Genomic DNA, 9,001 nt, shown 5'->3' with positions numbered 1-9,001 from the left:
TCATCAAAGAAATGCAAATCAAAATCACAGTGGGATGCTGCCTCACACCAGTCAGAATGGTTGTTATTAAAAAGTTAGCAGGGTATGGTGGCTCCTGCCTGTAATCCCAGAACCTTGGGAGGTAGAGGCAAGAGGACTGCTTGAGCCCAGGGGTTCGAGACCAGCCTGGACAACAAAGCCAGACCTCGTCTCTACAATAAATCAAAAAAATTAGCTGGGCATTGTGGTAGTAGTCCCAGCTACTCAGGAAGCTGAGGCAGAAGGATCTCCTGAGCCCAGTAGGTGGAGGCTATGGTAGCTATGACTGTGCCATCATACTCCAGCCTGGGTGACAGAGTAAGACTCCAACTAAAAAAAAATTAAAAAGCCAGAAAACAATAGATATTGGCAAGGCTATGGAGAAACAAGAACGCTCATACACTGCTGGTGAGAATGTCAGCTAGTTCAGCCCTCTGGAAAGCAGTTTGGAGATTTCTCAAAGACCTAGTACTGGAATTCCCACTTGATTCAGTATTCTCATTACTGGGCATATACCCAAAAGAACATAAGTCATTCTACCTAAAAGATACTTGCACTTGTATGTTTATTGCAGCACTGTCCACAATAGCAAAGACATGGAACAAACCTAGTATTTATCAATGGTGGACTGGATAAAGAAAATGTGGCACATATACACTATGGTATACTACACAGCCACGAAAAAGAACAAAATCATGTCTTTTGCAGCAATTTGGATAATGCACCATTATCCTAAGTGAATTACCATAGAAATGGAAAGCCAAATATCACATATTCTCATTTAAAAGTGGGACCTAAACACTGGGTACGTGTGGGCATAAAGATGAGAACAGCAGGCACTGAGACTAAGGGGACATGGGGGCAGGGCAAGGGCTGAAAATCTACCATTTGGGTGCCATGTTCGGTGTCTGGACGGCAGGTGAAGCCCAGACCTCACCATCACATTGCACACCCATGCGACAAACCTGTGCTTATGCCTCCTGAATTTAAGATAAAAAACAAGGAATAACTCCATTATAAAGAACTTACAAAAATGCAGAACTATTGAGGACACTTTATACTTATTATTTCATTTTTTTAAGTAAAATAGAGGCAGGATTGCTCTATGTTTCCCAGGTTAGTCTTGAACTCCTGGCCTGAAGTGATCCTCCCACCTCAGTTCCCAAAGTGCTAGAGGTGTGAGCCACCATGCCTGGCCTATTTTATTTGATCCTAACAGCAATCTTGTAACGTATATATTATTCTTCATATATATATGTAAAATAATTTTTATTATTTTACAAAATGAGAGGCCTGGGGCTTAGAATGCTTAAGTTTCTTGTTCAAGGCCACAAGATGAAAACCCTCCAAAGCTCACCCCAAGCATCAGCCAGGGTTTTTAGTTGCAGGTGACAGAAACTGACAATTATAACAGAAGGACAGTGGGAGTTCAAAATGCTGGCCTGAGGCCTCAGGGCCGGACTTGGACAATCAGCTGAACAAAGGCAGCTCCAGAGAGCCAAGGAGGAGGATGTGTTGCAAGTCTTCCTTTCGGAGTGACACGGTGACACCAGACGCTGCTGCCCTCTCAGTGGAGTGTTACCACAGTGACCATGAACAACCACTCTGTGTCACTGTTCCCAAGAGAATGTCAGATTGGCAGAGCTTGGACCACACAACCCAGTCCTCCCAACTCCGCTCCGCCCGCACAGAAGGGTGCTGGGACGAGTCAGGCAGGGCTCTGACAGGTGCTGCACACACCCCTAAACACATGCACACTCTCTCACACACTCACATGCACACTCACACGCTCTCACACATTCACATACACACACTCGCACACACTTCCCCTTTCCCCTCCTTGGAAGGTGCGGTGCTTTCTTTCCTGTCTGAGCTCCTCTTTCTTTCTGTCTCCTCTCTGAAGCAGCCTCTCTCCCTCCCTCCCCTCCTCTGACCTCAGCCTCCCTCCTCTGTCATCTTCCACCCACGTGCAGAAGTGTCTAGTCTCTCCCACAGCCACTGAGGAGACTCCCAGGGGCGCTGCTGGGTCCACCATGGAACTCCTGATCCCCGACCTCACACAGGCCTCAGCCCTGCCCCAAATTACTGTAGCCTCCCCTCAACTCCCTCCTCCCCTCACCAGAGTGGCAGTTTCAACCTCCCACCTGTCAGGTCTCCAAAGGAGGTGAGGTCCTATGACCCCCAGGATGGGGAGGGAAATCCACTTTACCTCTCTTGGGAGCAAAAGGTCGGTGATTCCACAACCTCAGCCACCAGAGGAGAAGGAAGGTGGAGGTTGGACCCTGGGACAGGGAGAAAGGTGGAGGCTGGACCCCGGACAACAGAGGATGCAGAGACAGGAGGGAGGCCGGTTTGCCAAGGCCCCAATGTAGATAAATGTTTTGAGGTTCTTCCTGGCAATACTATGAATCAAATGTAGGTCTTGGGTGCAAAGTAACAGTTACATCAGAATACAATGTCTATAAAGGACACATCGCCACATGTCAAACGAAGAAAGGAAGGCATACTCTGAAGGCAATGGTGGGATAATTAGTTAAAAATTTAGGACTGGGTAGAGGCTCATATCTGTGATTCCAGCACTTTGGGAGGCCGAGGCAGGAGGATTGCTTGAGCCCAGGAGTTTGAGACTAGCCTGGGCAACATAGTGAGACCTTGTTTCTACAAAAATATTTTTAAAAATTAGTCAGACACAGCTGGGCGTGGTGGCTCATGCCTGTAATCCCAGCTTTGGGAGACTGAGGCAAGAGGATTGTCTGAACAATGGTTTGAGACCAGCCTGGGCAACTTGGCGAGACTTCGTCTCTGCAATAAGTTGAAAAATTAACCAGGCTTGATGATGTGTGCCTATAGTTCCAGCCACTTGGAAAACTGAGGAGGAAGGATTGCCTGACCCCAGCAGGTAGAGACTGCGGTGGCTGTGAACATACTGCTGCACTCCAGTGTGGGTGACAGAGTGAGACTCCTACTCCAAAAAAAAATTAGTTAGATGTTGTGGTGCATGCCTGTAGTCCCAGCTACTTGGGAGGCTGAGACAGGAGGATCACCTGAGCCCAGGAGGTCAAGGCTGAGCAACAGAGTGAGACCCCAACTCCAAAAAAATTTTTTTATTTTTCTGTTTAGGTTCTTACCTAAGTAATATCAAAATAAGCCCAAGGTACTTTAAAGATATATAAATAAAAAGAACAAAAATAAGAAACTAAACATTGAAGGAAAATTACATGATTTCTACAAATTAACTACATAAATTAATTATTTAAAAATGCAATTCCTATGTGTAGAAGTGTAATTATATTTAGGAAAAGTTCTGCAGTGTAGAGGAGGCAAAACTTTACCTCAGCACTTGGGGTTTTTCAGCTGGGTCTGAGAATTAAGTTGACACGAGACAGATCATCAGAAGAAAAGCACACACATTTATTTTTTATGTTTTATTTTTTTTGTGAGTTGGAGTCTCTCTGTCACCCAGGCTGTAGTGCAGTGGCACACTCATGGCCACCCCAGCCTCGACCTGCTGAACTCCAGCGATGCTTCCACCTCAGCCTTCCAAGTAGCCAGAACTACGGGCCTGTGCTACCATGCCCAGCTAATTTTTAAATTTATTGTAGAGGTAAAGTTTCACAAAGTTGCCCAGCCTGGTCTCGAACCCATGGACTCAGGCAATCCTCTCATCTCAGCCTCCCAAAGTGCTGGGATTAGAGGCTTGAGCCACTGCAGTCAGCATATTTATTTAATGTATGTTTTTTTATGTACCATGGGAGCCCCCATAAGAAAATGAAGATGCACCAACCTGGGCAACACGGCAAGACCTCATTTCTTTAATAAATAAAAAAAATTAGCCAGGTGTGGTGGCACATGCCTGTAGTCCCAGCTGCTCAGGAGGCTGAGACAGAAGGATCACATGAGCCCAACAGGTAGAGGGTGCAGTAGCCGGAATCATGCCACTATACTCCAGCCTGGACAACAGAGTGAGACCCTGACTCAAAAAAAAAAAAAACAAAAAACTGACCCAAAGATGCAGTTAGAGTTGAACATTTACATAATGAATTGAATAAAGCAGCAGTCCCCAATCTTTCTGGCTTGGGAACCAGTTTCAAGGAAGACAATTTTTCCACAGAAAGAGAGTAGGGGTGTGGGAGAGGCCATCAGGCATTAGATTCTCCTAAAGAGCTGAAACCTAGATCCCTCGCATGCCCAGTTCACAGTAGGGTTCACGCTCTCATGAGAATCTAATGCCCCCGCTGGTTGGACAAAAGACAGAAGATGGAGCTACACTCCTCTCGACTCCCCTCCTACTGTGCTGCCAGTTTCTTACAGGTCACGGACTGGTAGCGTCTGCAGCCCAGGGGTTGGGACCCCTAGGATAAAGGGTAGTAAAAAATGAAGAGGTTGGCAGGCACAGGACAGCTAATGGGATGAGGAAGTGACCAGGAAGATGTGGGTGAGTTTAATAAGATGAGTTCGTGAAGATATCCCCTGCCACCTCTTCCTGTCTTTGATGGTGAGAACGATACTGGCTTTCTGGACAGACGGTGGCTTTCACATGGGAACTTCTCTCCTGCTTTCAAGAAACAGAAGGGAGATCAGAGTGACCTTTGAGCACTGCTGTATTTCAAGTGCCTTTAACTAAAAATAATCAATATGCCATGGTGGCATATTTTGGGTGGCATGTTCTGAATTCCTTCAGCAACAAATAGAGTAGTCAAAAGATCAGTGAATGTTTATCAAAATTGCAATGTAAGCTAATATGAAGCATGCTGAGTGCACAATAGTTAGTTGGCAAAGCGCATTGTTGCAGGCTGAATTGTGCTTCCCTGCACCCCCCCCAATATGTTGAATCCTAAACCCCGGTAGCTAAGAGTGTGGCATTTGGAGCTATGACCTTTTTTGTTTGTTTGTCAGCGTCACACTCTGTCATGCAGGCTGGAGTGCAGTGGCACCATCAAGGCTCACCACAGCCTCAAACTTCTGGGCTCAGGTGATCCTCCTGCCTCAGCCTCTAGAGTAGCTGGGACTGCAGGCGTGTGCCACCACACCCAGCTCACTTTTTTACTTTTTGTAGAGAGGTCTGGTCTTGAACTCCTGGTCTCAAGTGATCCTCTGACTTTGCCTACCTGAATGCTGGCCTAGCCCTGGAGAGGTGGTCTTTAAAGAGGTAGTTGGAGCCGGGCTCAGTGGCTCAGCCTCTAATCCCATGCCTTTGGGAGGCTGAGGTGAGTGGATTACCAGAGCCCGCGGGTTCGAGACCCACCTGGGCAGCGAGACCTCATCTCTACAATAAATAAAAAAATCAGCCGGGCATGGTAGCGCATGCCTGTAATTCCGGCTACTTGGAAGGCTGAGGCGGAAGGGTCGCCTGAGCCCAGCAGTTCGAGGCTGCGGTGCAGTTCGAGACTGCACTCCAGTCTGGGAGACTCCAACTCAAAAAAAAAAAAAAAAAAAAGAGGTAGTTGGGGTTAAATGTTATTAGGGTGGACCCTACACCAGTATGACCAATGTCCTTATAAAGAGAGATCAGGGCACAGAAAGACAGATGGAAGCCGATGAGGAAATGCGGGGAGAGGGTGGCCATTTGCAGCTGAGAAAGAGGTCAGAAGAAACCAAGCTGCAATACCCTGGTCTTGGACTTCTGGCCTCCAGAGTATAGAAATGTTCTGCTATTTCAACTGTCCAGGCTGTGGAACTTTGTCATGGCAGCTCTAGCAAGCTAACACAGATGTGAGAGCTTACAGAAGGGAATCCAATTAATAAACAAAAGTACACATTCAAAGCCAGAGGAAAATCTTCACAAAAGAGGTGACATTGAGCTTGATCCTGAAAAATAAAGAACTGTTGACATCTTATCTGCTTGGAATTAATATTCAGTGTTGGTTTGCTTGCTTTGTTTTGTTTTTGAGTTGAGGTCTCACTCTGTTACCCAGGCAGTGGTACCAGTGCAGTGGTAAGATCACGGCTCACTACATCCTTGACCTCCTGGGCTCCGGTGAGTCTTCCATCTCAGCCTCCTGAGTAGCAGGGACTAAAGGCATATGCCACCATGCTTGGCTACTTTTTTTAAAATTTCTTGTAGAGACAAGGTCTCGCTATGCTGCCCAGACTGGTCTTGAACCTCCTGCCTCAGCCTGCCAACATGCTGGGATTATAGGCATGAGCCACCACACCCAGCCTTGTGTTTTCTTAAAAAAAACAAAACAAAACAAAACACTTTATAGTTTGCCAAAATTTAGTACATTTGAATCACTAGAGTTAATTTTGTATTTGTAAAAAAACACAGGCAACAAACTAATTTCAGTCTTGTTTAAACAGGAATGTGTGTTAGATACAATCTAGACGTCATCTGTGTTGTTCTGATGGGGTTTGTGGTGAGCTAATCTCAGAGCAACAGATGACAGGCAGATTGGACTTCTTGAATGGCCATTCACTGCTGATGTGGCATCTTTGCCGTGGTAAGCCTAGGCCTGCAGTTGCCCCACAGGGACGGACGTGGGGGTCAGCCACACAGCTGTCATCCTCACTCCCCACCAGTGTGCCCTCCTTAGCTGCTGAGCTGCAGAAACCAAAACCACACTCTGCTTCCCAACAGCCTTGCAGCTGGTTTCCAGACATGAAAGAGATCACCCCATGCAGTGCACATGTATCTCCACTGCCGCTTACACCTGTGTGACCTCAGTTTCCATGTCTGTATAACGGGGACAACAAGGGCAACTACCTCACAGGGTTTTTACGAGAACGAATGAGCTGATAGCACACATTGCTGAGCCTGGTGCATGGTGCCAATAAGTATTAGCTTTATTATTACCGATGGCAATGTTTTGGGGCAGAGGCCGTCTCTCTCCTGCTACGCTGGCGTCCACTGACAAGGACTGCCCCAAGTCACTAAGGTCTTCTGGGGAAATTTTCATCTATCACTGGCTGCATGAGTGTCCAGAGGCAGATGTCCTGGGTCCAGGTGGGGAGGTGTGCCCTTACATCCACATGTCCTGCTTCAGCCTCTGATTCCCGGTTAGGACTCTTCTGTCCTGTGCTCTTGAAAATCATCGCAGAGACCCAGCCTAGAGTCCTTTCTCCTAGCCCCTTTAGTAATTTTTGTAGGTGCTTAATTACCTTTTAAAAAATTCCTTTTGTGTGGTGTCTCAAGTCTGTAATCCCAGCACTTTGGGAAGCCAAGGCAAGAGGAATGCCTGAGCCCGTGGGTTCAAGACCAGCCTGGGCACCATGGTGAGACCTCGTCTCTACAATAAATAAAAAAATTAGCCAGACGTGGTAGCGTGCACCTGTAGTTCTAGCTACTTGGAGGGCTAAGGTGGGAGGATTGCTGAAGCCCAGCAGGCTGACACTGGTGTGGCCATGAGTGCGCCACTGCACTCTAGCCTGGGCAACGGCGTGAGATTCCAACTTAAAAAAAAAAAAAATTCCTTTTGACTGGGCACGGTGGCTCACACCTGAAATCCCAGCACTTTGGGAGGCCAAGGCAGGAGGATTGCTTGAGCCCTGGAGTTGGAGACCAGCCTGGGAAACAAAGTGAGACCTTGTTTCTGCAAAAATATCAAAAAATTAGCTAGGCATGTGGCACACGCCTGTAGCCCCAGCTTCTTGGGATACTGAAGTGGAAGGATCGCCTGAACCCAGCAAGTTGAGGCTGTGGTGAGCCATGATCGTGCCACTGCACTCCAGCCTGGGCAACAGAGTGAGACTTCAACTCAAAAACAAATAGGGAAAAAAAAAATCCTTTCTGCTTAGAACACGTGGAATGATGTTTATCTCCTGCAAGTGAATTCTGAGTGATCTCTTCATGTGAGCCGCTGCCTCGATTTCCCTTTGCTCCATTCCCTGCTATGAAAATAAACAGGAAAATGAGTTGAGGACAAGGCTTCTGCAGGACAGATGGAGGAACTACACAGCTGTGTTAGTCCTGGCAGAGCCCAGCCTGGAACCGGGGCTCCGTTCAGCTATTCAGCTATCCAGGAATTCTTGTCAACTCAGACAGACTCTGAGGAAGGTGGCCTGTCCAGATCAGCTGGCTGATCCTACAATCACTACCGTCTCCCCACAGACACCAATAGCAGAGACACAGGAGGGAAGAAACGCATGTTCAATGCGCTGTGTTAGGTCAGGTTGTGATAACCAAGTACCCTGGACCTGAAGGCTTATAAGCAGCACACAGTTGTGGCCCACAGCTCTGGAGGGTGGAAGTCCAAGGTCTAGGTACCAGCAGATTCCGCGTCTAGTGAACAGATGGCACCTTTCTGCTGTATCCTCCCAGGGTAGAAGGAGTGAAAGAGGTCCTAGGTTATTTTATTTATTTTATTATTTTATTTCTTGGAGTCTCATTCTGTTACCCAGGCTGGAGCGCAGTGGCACAATCACAGCCACCACAGCCTTGACCTGCTGAGCTCAGGCGATCCTTCCAGCTCAGCCCTCCAAGTAGCTGAAACTACAGGCGTGTGCCACTAGGCCTAGCTAAATTTTTTATTTATTGTAGAGAAGAGGTCTTGCCAAGTTGCCCAGGCTGGTCTCAAACCCCTGGGATCAGGCAGTCCTCTTGCCTCTGCCTCCCAATGTGGTAGGATGACAGATGTGAGCCACCGCACCTAACCCTGCATCCCTTTCTGAGGGCTCTGCCCCATGACCTAATTACCTGCCAAAGTCCCCAGCATTGGGGATTGGGATTCAATGTGTGAGTTTTGGAGGAACACAGGTCTCTGGTCTATGGCATTGACATTCTCTGCTTGTGTGGTGGACATTTCCTCTATGGGCCAAAGACCATCTTTAGACCTCCTGTGTCCCCAGGATGGGCACAGTCTATTATGTGTTCCCAGAATATCTGTTATGAGACCTGAACCTGGCTGCTGAGCAGGGCACATCATCTACAGAACTCTCAGATCTCTACGGGAAAGTAAAAGCTTCTGAGGAAGTCAAGAGGAAATTGCAACATGGTTATTTCTGTACATGTTCTTTTTTTTTTTTTTTTTTGAGTTGGAGTCTCACT

The sequence above is a fragment of the Carlito syrichta genome, unplaced genomic scaffold (genome assembly GCF_000164805.1).
Source record: "Carlito syrichta isolate Samal-C Ts95f unplaced genomic scaffold, Tarsius_syrichta-2.0.1 Scaffold305872, whole genome shotgun sequence".
NCBI classification, from domain to species: Eukaryota; Metazoa; Chordata; class Mammalia; order Primates; family Tarsiidae; genus Carlito; species Carlito syrichta.
The sequence above is the reverse complement of the archived record's forward strand: the minus strand, read 5'-3'. Positions refer to the sequence as shown.